At 46.9% G+C, this 12,340-nt stretch overlaps 8 non-coding genes across 8 annotated transcripts; all 8 read left to right on the top strand.

Moving 5' to 3' along the window:
- Positions 1–1,272: 1,272 nt before the first annotated feature.
- On the top strand, positions 1,273–1,384 carry TRNAL-CAA (transfer RNA leucine (anticodon CAA)). Its single transcript has 2 exons — positions 1,273–1,310; positions 1,339–1,384. It is a non-coding gene; the product is annotated as a tRNA-Leu (tRNA).
- A 937-nt stretch (positions 1,385–2,321) lies between these two features.
- On the top strand, positions 2,322–2,393 carry TRNAP-CGG (transfer RNA proline (anticodon CGG)). Its single transcript has one exon. It is a non-coding gene; the product is annotated as a tRNA-Pro (tRNA).
- Positions 2,394–3,292: 899 nt separating this feature from the next.
- TRNAP-AGG (transfer RNA proline (anticodon AGG)) lies at positions 3,293–3,364 on the top strand. Its single transcript has one exon. It is a non-coding gene; the product is annotated as a tRNA-Pro (tRNA).
- A 747-nt stretch (positions 3,365–4,111) lies between these two features.
- TRNAL-CAA (transfer RNA leucine (anticodon CAA)) lies at positions 4,112–4,223 on the top strand. The gene is made up of 2 exons: positions 4,112–4,149; positions 4,178–4,223. It is a non-coding gene; the product is annotated as a tRNA-Leu (tRNA).
- Positions 4,224–5,160: 937 nt separating this feature from the next.
- TRNAP-CGG (transfer RNA proline (anticodon CGG)) lies at positions 5,161–5,232 on the top strand. Its single transcript has one exon. It is a non-coding gene; the product is annotated as a tRNA-Pro (tRNA).
- A 1,357-nt stretch (positions 5,233–6,589) lies between these two features.
- Positions 6,590–6,662, top strand: TRNAV-AAC (transfer RNA valine (anticodon AAC)). The gene has a single exon. It is a non-coding gene; the product is annotated as a tRNA-Val (tRNA).
- A 1,337-nt stretch (positions 6,663–7,999) lies between these two features.
- Positions 8,000–8,071, top strand: TRNAP-CGG (transfer RNA proline (anticodon CGG)). The gene has a single exon. It is a non-coding gene; the product is annotated as a tRNA-Pro (tRNA).
- A 3,738-nt stretch (positions 8,072–11,809) lies between these two features.
- Positions 11,810–11,881, top strand: TRNAP-AGG (transfer RNA proline (anticodon AGG)). Its single transcript has one exon. It is a non-coding gene; the product is annotated as a tRNA-Pro (tRNA).
- Positions 11,882–12,340: the final 459 nt, after the last annotated feature.

Below are 12,340 nucleotides of genomic sequence, written 5' to 3'. Positions count from 1 at the left end.
CGCTTCGTGACCCTGGAACTCTCAAGCTTACACGAAGGACACGTGTTCCTTTGAGGTGACTTTTACGATGAGGGAAATGACACGACTAAGGCAGATGACCCTGCTCGAGGCTCATCTTGCCGCTCCGGTCTATTGTTTCAGCCATGCATACATTAGACACGAGGTCTTTGACCCCTCTATCGAGTTTCCTTTATTGCCCCCAACACTCTTTTCTAACCTGTCGTGCATCCTTGTCCTTTCCCTGCATTCTGTTTTTCGTCTTTCCTCTTAATGCGTTTATGGTTGGGATGGAATGTGTTTATTGCGGAGGGAATATGTTTTTACAGTTGGGAACCGGCAAGACTGTTGTAATTATGTTCCGGCCTCCTGAAACATGAACGCGACCCTTTTGAAGTTTATTGTGGGAACTGAGTTGTAACCTTTGTTCACCATACTGTGCTATGGCAAAAACGTGTATAAAAGGAGCGACCCACTTCTACGAATTTGAAGCAGTCTCCGAGAACCTACACGTTGTGTACTTCTTGTGACCTCTGTATCCCTGCAGTAAATAAACGCTGATCTCTGACGTCGCTGGAAGTGTCCCGTGTCTCTGTGTTTGGTACGCCAGAACAGGTAACCCACGAAGGTTTCAGGTGTTGTTCCCTGGCACCGCTGGGTCTTAAGAATAACCCAGTCCTTCACCAGGTGATGCTTTCCCAAGCTGTACTTGCTGGCATTTAGGCATCAGATATTTGTCTGTCGATGCCTGCATAAGTCAATTTTTAATACGTCTAATTGCAAGCATGTTGGCTGATATCTCTGCAGTTTTCACACTTGCTCCTCGCTTTCTGAGTGGCTGCTGATACAGCAGAATAGAAGTAGAGAGAATCCTTGAGAGGAACCTTGCTCTAACAGTAAAACACATCAAGTGAGTTTCTGTAGTGTAGTGGTCATCATGTTTGCCTAACACGCGAAAGGTCCCCGGTTCGAGACCGGGCAGAAACACTGTGCATGAGCTGCTTTTATGTGCACCCTCTAAAACCTTATTATCTCAATGCAAGCTTAAGAAGAGGCGGTCCTTGAACCCAGCGAGCCGTGGGAAACTTCCTTTACTTTTGCAAGACGAAACAAAGTAATCCTCATCCATCAGTGGTCGCTCTTGTGCCTAGCTTTTTTTTTGTCATGCCATGTTGTATTGTGGGGTCTTTACACTTGTGACATTTCTGTGAACGTTGTAAGTGCAAACATTGGCAGGTGCAGTCAGAAGAGTCAGATCTGTGCACACACAGGGCTGTCAGGATGGCCGAGTGGTCTAAGGCGCCAGACTCAAGAGAGCTTGATCTGCAGTGCAACTGAGACTTCTGGACTCCTCATGGAGGCGTGGGTTCAAATCCCACTTCTGACAGGTTTCTTTTACACCCTTAAATCGTCCTGTTTTTTGCAGTGCATTCCCCACACACCACAATCTTTGCACGGACCTGTAACATATGACGAGAAATCCACCAACGATCAGGCTGGGCCCTCAATCACAATTCCATGTATTCCTGGAAGGGACACCTCAGGCACACCTTCCGTTAAATTTGCACTCCATCACACAAACTGCCGTGCTGGTTTCTCATTAAGCAGTTGATCCCATCTTTGTTGTGAGGCTCTCCTGCCACCTTTTGGGCAGAGAAGGCACTGTCCCTGCAACAACACAGGCAGACATGTTCAACAGGGCTTCCTGGTTATGTGGGAGGAGCAGATTGTCATTGGTTCCCCCTTGCGAATTTTAATTTTCATAAGGAAGACAGAGAGGTAGCTGGGAGTAGGCAGTACACACGGACATTGAACTCTATTTTGTGATTTGCAGCCAATTCTAGATTGAGGCAGGAGGAAAGGAGGTGACTTGCCCAAAAATGGCCATACTGGGAATTCAGCCACCCTGGGGCTCCCAGGTGAGTGTTTCAGTCCTGCGAGCCATTCATATAAATCTCACTTGATCGAGCCTGATCGAGCGCTGAGTGAGCGTGTTTGAATCCAAGAATCAAATGCCTCTGTCTTAGGAGAAAGAATTGGCAGGCCCTCCCTTGCATCTGGGGTGGAAGTCTATGGGGCAAGTGTCCAGGACTTGCAGAGGAGTACAAGTGCCAGAAAGTGCCTGCAGTTCTCATCAGCGCCTTTTTTCTGCTCACTGGCAGCTAGGATATCGACTGATCCCTTCCTTGCAAGAGTGAAAAAAACAACACCTTGACAGAAAACATGACTTTGTGTGGTTCACATAGAGAGAGAGCAGCCAAATAGCCCTGCTTTGTTTCTGAAAGACGCATCAGAAATTGCTTAAAATGCCGACTGGGGTATCAGGCTCGTTGGTCTAGGGGTATGATTCTCGCTTCGGGTGCGAGAGGTCCCGGGTTCAAATCCCGGACGAGCCCATGCTGTGGAATTATTTTTAGGCTGCTTATTATATAGGGCCATTTCTTCTTTTCAATGCTATAAGACGCCGTGTATGGTGAGAAAGTTCCTTTCCCTCTACGCTATTTCCCACTTTTGGCGTATAGAATTTCAGTGCCGGACTTCTTTGCAACTGCTTTTCTGGGGTGGACCATCAGTGTAGGAAAATTAAATGCAAAGTGTTTTTCTAGTGTGGTTTCAGGTATGGTTTTAAAATTGCCTTTTGGAATAAAAGTGGTCCTCGTTCCTTTCTTCCAAAGAAAGAGATCGGGTAAGGAGGGTCCAACTTTGAGCTTCATGGACATTGGCCCTTGGTCTGTGCATTCCAGCCCACTACATGCCAAGAAGATTCCTATAAGCGTGTCTGTTTCTGTAGTGTAGTGGTTATCACGTTAGCTTTACACGCGAAAGGTCCCTGGTTCGAGACCGGGCAGAAACAGCAGCTTTCTGTATTTCACACAGATTGCATTTACTCTCTCAACTTATAGGAAAGCTGAGATAATGGAAGATGTCTATCCCTCACCAGCGTGACGTACTGTGCTCCAGGGGCATCAGTGACAGCTCAAAAAGAGAAGTGACGATAGTTTGCGCTATTCGTTTGCACGTCCTTGTGTACTGAAGGTTGGGCCTACTTCATGAAAGCAAGGCATGAGAGCAGAAATGGTTTTATTGACCTCACCGAGAGCATACACCTAGAACAAACAAAATGTCTGAAGGATAGAGGCATTTTCATTTCTTGTTCGATGACGGCCATGGAAAAGACAGCAACCATATTGCAGAAGAGAGCAGCATGTGCAGTTGCTTGCTTTGAGTGAAGCATTCACTAACTCGCTGCCAATAACCCCCGGAGCCGGTGCGAAAGGCGACTCTGGTGTGCCTCGGCTCGTTGGTCTAGGGGTATGATTCTCGCTTAGGGTGCGAGAGGTCCCGGGTTCAAATCCCGGACGAGCCCTTTTTCAGAGGTAAACATACGAATCCTACTCAAAACTCACAATGCCTGACTATTTCTCATTACACTCGCCGCATTGTTGCACAAAATATTTTGAACCTCATAAGAAACATGGATCACCATGCTTTTTCTGCCTTCATGCTTAGTCTGTGTGTGTCCCAGGTGATGCTTTCCCAAGCTGTACTTGCTGGCATTTAGGCATCAGATATTTGTCTGTCGATGCCTGCATAAGTCAATTTTTAATACGTCTAATTGCAAGCATGTTGGCTGATATCTCTGCAGTTTTCACACTTGCTCCTCGCTTTCTGAGTGGCTGCTGATACAGCAGAATAGAAGTAGAGAGAATCCTTGAGAGGAACCTTGCTCTAACAGTAAAACACATCAAGTGAGTTTCTGTAGTGTAGAGGTCATCACGTTCGCCTAACACTCGAAAGGTCCCCGGTTCGAGGCCGGGCAGAAACACTGTGCATGAGCTGCTTTTATGTGCACCCTCTAAAACCTTATTATCTCAATGCAAGCTTAAGAAGAGGCGGTCCTTGAACCCAGCGAGCCGTGGGAAACTTCCTTTACTTTTGCAAGACGAAACAAAGTAATCCGCATCCATCAGTGGTCGCTCTTGTGCCTAGCTTTTTTTTTGTCATGCCATGTTGTATTGTGGGGTCTTTACACTTGTGACATTTCTGTGAACGTTGTAAGTGCAAACATTGGCAGGTGCAGTCAGAAGAGTCAGATCTGTGCACACCCAGGGCTGTCAGGATGGCCGAGTGGTCTAAGGCGCCAGACTCAAGAGAGCTTGATCTGCAGTGCAACTGAGACTTCTGGACTCCTCATGGAGGCGTGGGTTCAAATCCCACTTCTGACAGGTTTCTTTTACACCCTTAAATCGTCCTGTTTTTTGCAGTGCATTCCCCACACACCACAATCTTTGCACGGACCTGTAACATATGACGAGAAATCCACCAACGATCAGGCTGGGCCCTCAATCACAATTCCATGTATTCCTGGAAGGGACACCTCAGGCACACCTTCCGTTAAATTTGCACTCCATCACACAAACTGCCGTGCTGGTTTCTCATTAAGCAGTTGATCCCATCTTTGTTGTGAGGCTCTCCTGCCACCTTTTGGGCGTAGAAGGCACTGTCCCTGCAACAACACAGGCAGACATGTTCAACAGGGCTTCCTGGTTATGTGGGAGGAGCAGATTGTCATTGGTCCCCCCTTGCGAATTTTAATTTACATAAGGAAGACAGAGAGGTAGCTGGGAATAGGCAGTACACACGGACATTGAACTCTATCTTGTGATTTGAAGCCAATTCTAGATTGAGGCAGGAGGAAAGGAGGTGACTTGCCCAAAAATGGCCATACTGGGAATTCAGCCACCCTGGGGCTCCCAGGTGAGTGTTTCAGTCCTGCGAGCCACTCATATAAATCTCGCTTGATCGAGCCTGATCGAGCGCTGAGTGAGCATGTTTGAATCCAAGAATCAAATGCCTCTGTCTTAGGAGCAAGAATTGGCAGGCCCTCCCTTGCATCTGGGGTGGAAGTCTATGGGGCAAGTGTCCAGGACTTGCAGAGGAGTGCAAGTGCCAGAAAGTGCCTGCAGTTCTCATCAGCGCCTTTTTTCTGCTCTCTGACAGCTAGGATATCGACTGATCCCTTCCTTGCAAGAGTGAAAAAAACAACACCTTGAGAGAAAACATGACTTTGTTTGGTTCACATAGAGAGAGAGCAGCCAAATAGCCCTGCTTTGTTTCTGAAAGACGCATCAGAAATTGCTTAAAATGCTGACTGGGGAATCAGGCTCGTTCGTCTAGGGGTATGATTCTCGCTTCGGGTGCGAGAGGTCCCGGGTTCAAATCCCGGACGAGCCCATGCTGTGGAATTATTTTTAGGCTGCTTATTATATAGGGCCATTTCTTCTTTTCAATGCTATAAGACGCCGTGTATGGTGAGAAAGTTCCTTTCCCTCTACGCTATTTCCCACTTTTGGCGTATAGAATTTCAGTGCCGGACTTCTTTGCAACTGCTTTTCTGGGGTGGACCATCAGTGTAGGAAAATTAAATGCAAAGTGTTTTTCTAGTGTGGTTTCAGGTATGGTTTTAAAATCGCCTTTTGGAACAAAAGTGGTCCTCGTTCCTTTCTTCCAAAGAAAGAGATCGGGTAAGGAGGGTCCAACTTTGAGCTTCATGGACATTGGCCCTTGGTCTGTGCATTCCAGCCCACTACATGCCAAGAAGATTCCTATAGGTGTGTTTGTTTCTGTAGTGTAGTGGTTATCACATTAGCTTTACACGCGAAAGGTCCCTGGTTCGAGACCGGGCAGAAACAGCAGCTATCCGTTTTTCACACAGTTTGCATTTACTCTCTCAACTTATAGGAAAGCTGAGATAATGGAAGCTGTCTATCCCTCACCAGCGTGACGTACTGTGCTCCAGGGGCATCAGTGACAGCTCAAAAAGAGAAGTGACGATAGTTTGCGCTATTCGTTTGCACGTCCTTGTCTACTGAAGGTTGGCCCTACTTCATGAAAGCAAGGCATGAGAGCAGAAATGGTTTTGTTGACCTCACGGAGAGCATACACCTAGAACAAACAAAATGTCTGAAGGATAGAGGCATTTTCATTTCTTGTTCGATGACGGCCATGGAAAAGACAGCAACCATATTGCAGAAGAGAGCAGCATGTGCAGTTGCTTGCTTTGAGTGAAGCATTCACTAACTCGCTGCCAATAACCCCCGGAGCCGGTGCGAAAGGCAACTCTTGTGTGCCTCGGCTCGTTGGTCTAGGGGTATGATTCTCGCTTAGGGTGCGAGAGGTCCCGGTTTCAAATCCCGGACGAGCCCTTTTTCAGAGATAAACATACGAATCCTACTCAAAACTCACAATGCCTGACTATTTCTCATTACACTCGCCGCATTGTTGCACAAAATATTTTGAACCTCATAAGAAACATGGATCACCATGCTTTTTCTGCCTTCATGCTTAGTCTGTGTGTGTCCCAGGTGATGCTTTCCCAAGCTGTACTTGCTGGCATTTAGGCATCAGATATTTGTCTGTCGATGCCTGCATAAGTCAATTTTTAATACGTCTAATTGCAAGCATGTTGGCTGATATCTCTGCAGTTTTCACACTTGCTCCTCGCTTTCTGAGTGGCTGCTGATACAGCAGAATAGAAGTAGAGAGAATCCTTGAGAGGAACCTTGCTCTAACAGTAAAACACATCAAGTGAGTTTCTGTAGTGTAGTGGTCATCACGTTCGCCTAACACGCGAAAGGTCCCTGGTTCGAGACCGGGCAGAAACACTGTGCATGAGCTGCTTTTATGTGCACCCTCTAAAACCTTATTATCTCAATGCAAGCTTAAGAAGAGGCGGTCCTTGAACCCAGCGAGCCGTGGGAAACTTCCTTTACTTTTGCAAGACGAAACAAAGTAATCCGCATCCATCAGTGGTCGCTCTTGTGCCTAGCTTTTTTTTTGTCATGCCATGTTTTATTGTGGGGTCTTTACACTTGTGACATTTCTGTGAACGTTGTAAGTGCAAACATTGGCAGGTGCAGTCAGAAGAGTCAGATCTGTGCACACCCAGGGCTGTCAGGATGGCCGAGTGGTCTAAGGCGCCAGACTCAAGAGAGCTTGATCTTCAGTGCAACTGAGACTTCTGGACTCCTCATGGAGGCGTGGGTTCAAATCCCACTTCTTAAAGGTTTCTTTTACACCCTTAAATCGTCCTGTTTTTTGCAGTGCATTCCCCACACACCACAATCTTTGCACGGACCTGTAACATATGACGAGAAATCCACCAACGATCAGGCTGGGCCCTCAATCACAATTCCATGTATTCCTGGAAGGGACACCTCAGGCACACCTTCCGTTAAATTTGCACTCCATCACACAAACTGCCGTGCTGGTTTCTCATTAAGCAGTTGATCCCATCTTTGTTGTGAGGCTCTCCTGCCACCTTTTGGGCGGAGAAGGCACTGTCCCTGCAACAACACAGGCAGACATGTTCAACAGGGCTTCCTGGTTATGTGGGAGGAGCAGATTGTCATTGGTCCCCCCTTGCGAATTTTAATTTACATAAGGAAGACAGAGAGGTAGCTGGGAGTAGGCAGTACACACAGCCATTGAACTCTATCTTGTGATTTGCAGCCAATTCTAGATTGAGGCAGGAGGAAAGGAGGTGACTTGCCCAAAAATGGCCATACTGGGAATTCAGCCACCCTGGGGCTCCCAGGTGAGTGTTTCAGTCCTGCAGGCCACTCATATAAATCTCGCTTGATCGAGCCTGATCGAGCGCTGACTGAGCATGTTTGAATCCAAGAATCAAATGCCTCTGTCTTAGGAGCAAGAATTGGCAGGCCCTCCCTTGCATCTGGGGTGGAAGTCTATGGGGCAAGTGTCCAGGACTTGCAGAGGAGTACAAGTGCCAGAAAGTGCCTGCAGTTCTCATCAGCGCCTTTTTTCTGCTCTCTGGCAGCTAGGATATCGACTGATCCCTTCCTTGCAAGAGTGAAAAAAACAACACCTTGAGAGAAAACATGACTTTGTTTGGTTCACATAGAGAGAGAGCAGCCAAATAGCCCTGCTTTGTTTCTGAAAGACGCATCAGAAATTGCTTAAAATGCCGACTGGGGAATCAGGCTCGTTGGTCTAGGGGTATGATTCTCGCTTCGGGTGCGAGAGGTCCCGGGTTCAAATCCCGGACGAGCCCATGCTGTGGAATTATTTTTAGGCTGCTTATTATATAGGGCCATTTCTTCTTTTCAATGCTATAAGACGCCGTGTATGGTGAGAAAGTTCCTTTCCCTCTACGCTATTTCCCACTTTTGGCGTATAGAATTTCAGTGCCGGACTTCTTTGCAACTGCTTTTCTGGGGTGGACCATCAGTGTAGGAAAATGAAATGCAAAGTGTTTTTCTAGTGTGGTTTCAGGTATGGTTTTAAAATCGCCTTTTGGAATAAAAGTGGTCCTCGTTCCTTTCTTCCAAAGAAAGAGATCGGGTAAGGAGGGTCCAACTTTGAGCTTCATGGACATTGGCCCTTGGTCTGTGCATTCCAGCCCACTACATGCCAAGAAGATTACTATAAGCGTGTCTGTTTCTGTAGTGCAGTGGTTATCACATTAGCTTTACACGCGAAAGGTCCCTGGTTCGAGACCGGGCAGAAATAGCAACTATCTGTTTTTCACACAGTTTGCATTTACTCTCTCAACTTATAGGAAAGCTGAGATAATGGAAGCTGTCTATCCCTCACCAGCGTGACGTACTGTGCTCCAGGGGCATCAGTGACAGCTCAAAAAGAGAAGTGACGATAGTTTGCGCTATTCGTTTGCACGTCCTTGTCTACTGAAGGTTGGGCCTACTTCATGAAAGCAAGGCATGAGAGCAGAAATGGTTTTGTTGACCTCACGGAGAGCATACACCTAGAACAAACAAAATGTCTGAAGGATAGAGGCATTTTCATTTCTTGTTCGATGACGGCCATGGAAAAGACAGCAACCATATTGCAGAAGAGAGCAGCATGTGCAGTTGCTTGCTTTGAGTGAAGCATTCACTAACTCGCTGCCAATAACCCCCGGAGCCGGTGCGAAAGGCGACTCTTGTGTGCCTCGGCTCGTTGGTCTAGGGGTATGATTCTCGCTTAGGGTGCGAGAGGTCCCGGTTTCAAATCCCGGACGAGCCCTTTTTCAGAGGTAAACATACGAATCCTACTCAAAACTCACAATGCCTGACTATTTCTCATTACACTCGCCGCATTGTTGCACAAAATATTTTGAACCTCATAAGAAACATGGATCACCATGCTTTTTCTGCCTTCATGCTTAGTCTGTGTGTGTCCCAGGTGATGCTTTCCCAAGCTGTACTTGCTGGCATTTAGGCATCAGATATTTGTCTGTCGATGCCTGCATAAGTCAATTTTTAATACGTCTAATTGCAAGCATGTTGGCTGATATCTCTGCAGTTTTCACACTTGCTCCTCGCTTTCTGAGTGGCTGCTGATACAGCAGAATAGAAGTAGAGAGAATCCTTGAGAGGAACCTTGCTCTAACAGTAAAACACATCAAGTGAGTTTCTGTAGTGTAGTGGTCATCACGTTCGCCTAACACGCGATAGGTCCCTGGTTCGAGACCGGGCAGAAACACTGTGCATGAGCTGCTTTTATGTGCACCCTCTAAAACCTTATTATCTCAATGCAAGCTTAAGAAGAGGCGGTCCTTGAACCCAGCGAGCCGTGGGAAACTTCCTTTACTTTTGCAAGACGAAACAAAGTAATCCGCATCCATCAGTGGTCGCTCTTGTGCCTAGCTTTTTTTTTGTCATGCCATGTTGTATTGTGGGGTCTTTACACTTGTGACATTTCTGTGAACGTTGTAAGTGCAAACATTGGCAGGTGCAGTCAGAAGAGTCAGATCTGTGCACACCCAGGGCTGTCAGGATGGCCGAGTGGTCTAAGGCGCCAGACTCAAGAGAGCTTGATCTTTAGTGCAACTGAGACTTCTGGACTCCTCATGGAGGCGTGGGTTCAAATCCCACTTCTGAAAGGTTTCTTTTACACCCTTAAATCGTCCTGTTTTTTGCAGTGCATTCCCCACACACCACAATCTTTGCACGGACCTGTAACATATGACGAGAAATCCACCAACGATCAGGCTGGGCCCTCAATCACCATTCCATGTATTCCTGGAAGGGACACCTCAGGCACACCTTCCGTTAAATTTGCACTCCATCACACAAACTGCCGTGCTGGTTTCTCATTAAGCAGTTGATCCCATCTTTGTTGTGAGGCTCTCCTGCCACCTTTTGGGCGGAGAAGGCACTGTCCCTGCAACAACACAGGCAGACATGTTCAACAGGGCTTCCTGGTTATGTGGGAGGAGCAGATTGTCATTGGTCCCCCCTTGCGAATTTTAATTTACATAAGGAAGACAGAGAGGTAGCTGGGAGTAGGCAGTACACACGGACATTGAACTCTATCTTGTGATTTGCAGCCAATTCTAGATTGAGGCAGGAGGAAAGGAGGTGACTTGCCCAAAAATAGCCATACTGGGAATTCAGCCACCCTGGGGCTCCCAGGTGAGTGTTTCAGTCCTGCGAGCCACTCATATAAATCTCGCCTGATCGAGCCTGATCGAGTGCTGAGTGAGCGTGTTTGAATCCAAGAATCAAATGCCTCTGTCTTAGGAGCAAGAATTGGCAGGCCCTCCCTTGCATCTGGGGTGGAAGTCTATGGGGCAAGTGTCCAGGACTTGCAGAGGAGTACAAGTGCCAGAAAGTGCCTGCAGTTCTCATCAGCGCCTTTTTTCTGCTCTCTGGCAGCTAGGATATCGACTGATCCCTTCCTTGCAAGAGTGAAAAAAACAACACCTTGAGAGAAAACATGACTTTGTTTGGTTCACATAGAGAGAGAGCAGCCAAATAGCCTTGCTTTGTTTCTGAAAGACGCATCAGAAATTGCTTAAAATGCCGACTGGGGAATCAGGCTCGTTGGTCTAGGGGTATGATTCTCTCTTCGGGTGCGAGAGGTCCCTGGTTCAAATCCTGGACGAGCCCATGCTGTGGAATTATTTTTAGGCTGCTTATTATATAGGGCCATTTCTTCTTTTCAATGCTATAAGACGCCGTGTATGGTGAGAAAGTTCCTTTCCCTCTACGCTATTTCCCACTTTTGGCGTATAGCATTTCAGTGCCGGACTTCTTTGCAACTGCTTTTCTGGGGTGGACCATCAGTGTAGGAAAATTAAATGCAAAGTGTTTTTCTAGTGTGGTTTCAGGTATGGTTTTAAAATCGCCTTTTGGAACAAAAGTGGTCCTCGTTCCTTTCTTCCAAAGAAAGAGATCGGGTAAGGAGGGTCCAACTTTGAGCTTCATGGACATTGGCCCTTGGTCTGTGCATTCCAGCCCACTACATGCCAAGAAGATTCCTGCAAGCTTGTTTGTTTCTGTAGTGTAGTGGTTATCACGTTTGCTTTACACGCGAAAGGTCCCTGGTTCGAGACCGGGAAGAAATAGCAGCTTTCTGTTTTTCACACAGTTTGCATTTAATCTCTCAATTTATAGGAAAGCTGAGATAATGGAAGCTGTCTATCCCTCACCAGCATGACGTACTGTGCTCCAGGGGCATCAGTGACAGCTCAAAAAGAGAAGTGACGATAGTTTGCACTATTCGTTTGCACGTCCTTGTGTACTGAAGGTTGGGCCTACTTCATGAAAGCAAGGCATGAGAGCAGAAATGGTTTTATTGACCTCACCGAGAGCATACACCTAGAACAAACAAAATGTCTGAAGGATAGAGGCATTTTCATTTCTTGTTCGATGACGGCCATGGAAAAGACAGCAACCATATTGCAGAAGAGAGCAGCATGTGCAGTTGCTTGCTTTGGGTGAAGCATTCACTAACTCGCTGCCAATAACCCCCGGAGCCGGTGCAAAAGGCAACTCTTGTGTTCCTCGGCTCGTTGGTCTAGGGGTATGATTCTCGCTTAGGGTGCGAGAGGTCCCGGGTTCAAATCCCGGACGAGCCCTTTTTCAGAGGTAAACATACGAATCCTACTCAAAACTCACAATGCCTGACTATTTCTCATTACACTCGCCGCATTGTTGCACAAAATATTTTGAACCTCATAAGAAACATAGATCACCATGCTTTTTCTGCCTTCATGCTTAGTCTGTGTGTGTCCCAGGTGATGCTTTCCCAAGCTGTACTTGGTGGCATTTAGGCATCAGATATTTGTCTGTCGATGCCTGCATAAGTCAATTTTTAATACGTCTAATTGCAAGCATGTTGGCTGATATCTCTGCAGTTTTCACACTTGCTGCTCGCTTTCTGAGTGGCTGCTGATACAGCAGAATAGAAGTAGAGAGAATCCTTGAGAGGAACCTTGCTCTAACAGTAAAGCACAGCAAGTGAGTTTCTGTAGTGTAGTGGTCATCATGTTCGCCTAACACGCGAAAGGTTCCCAGGTTCGAGACCGGGCAGAAAC

The sequence above is a fragment of the Triturus cristatus genome, chromosome 10, assembly GCF_964204655.1.
Source record: "Triturus cristatus chromosome 10, aTriCri1.1, whole genome shotgun sequence".
NCBI lineage: Eukaryota > Metazoa > Chordata > Amphibia > Caudata > Salamandridae > Triturus > Triturus cristatus.
The sequence above is the reverse complement of the archived record's forward strand: the minus strand, read 5'-3'. Positions and strand labels throughout refer to the sequence as shown.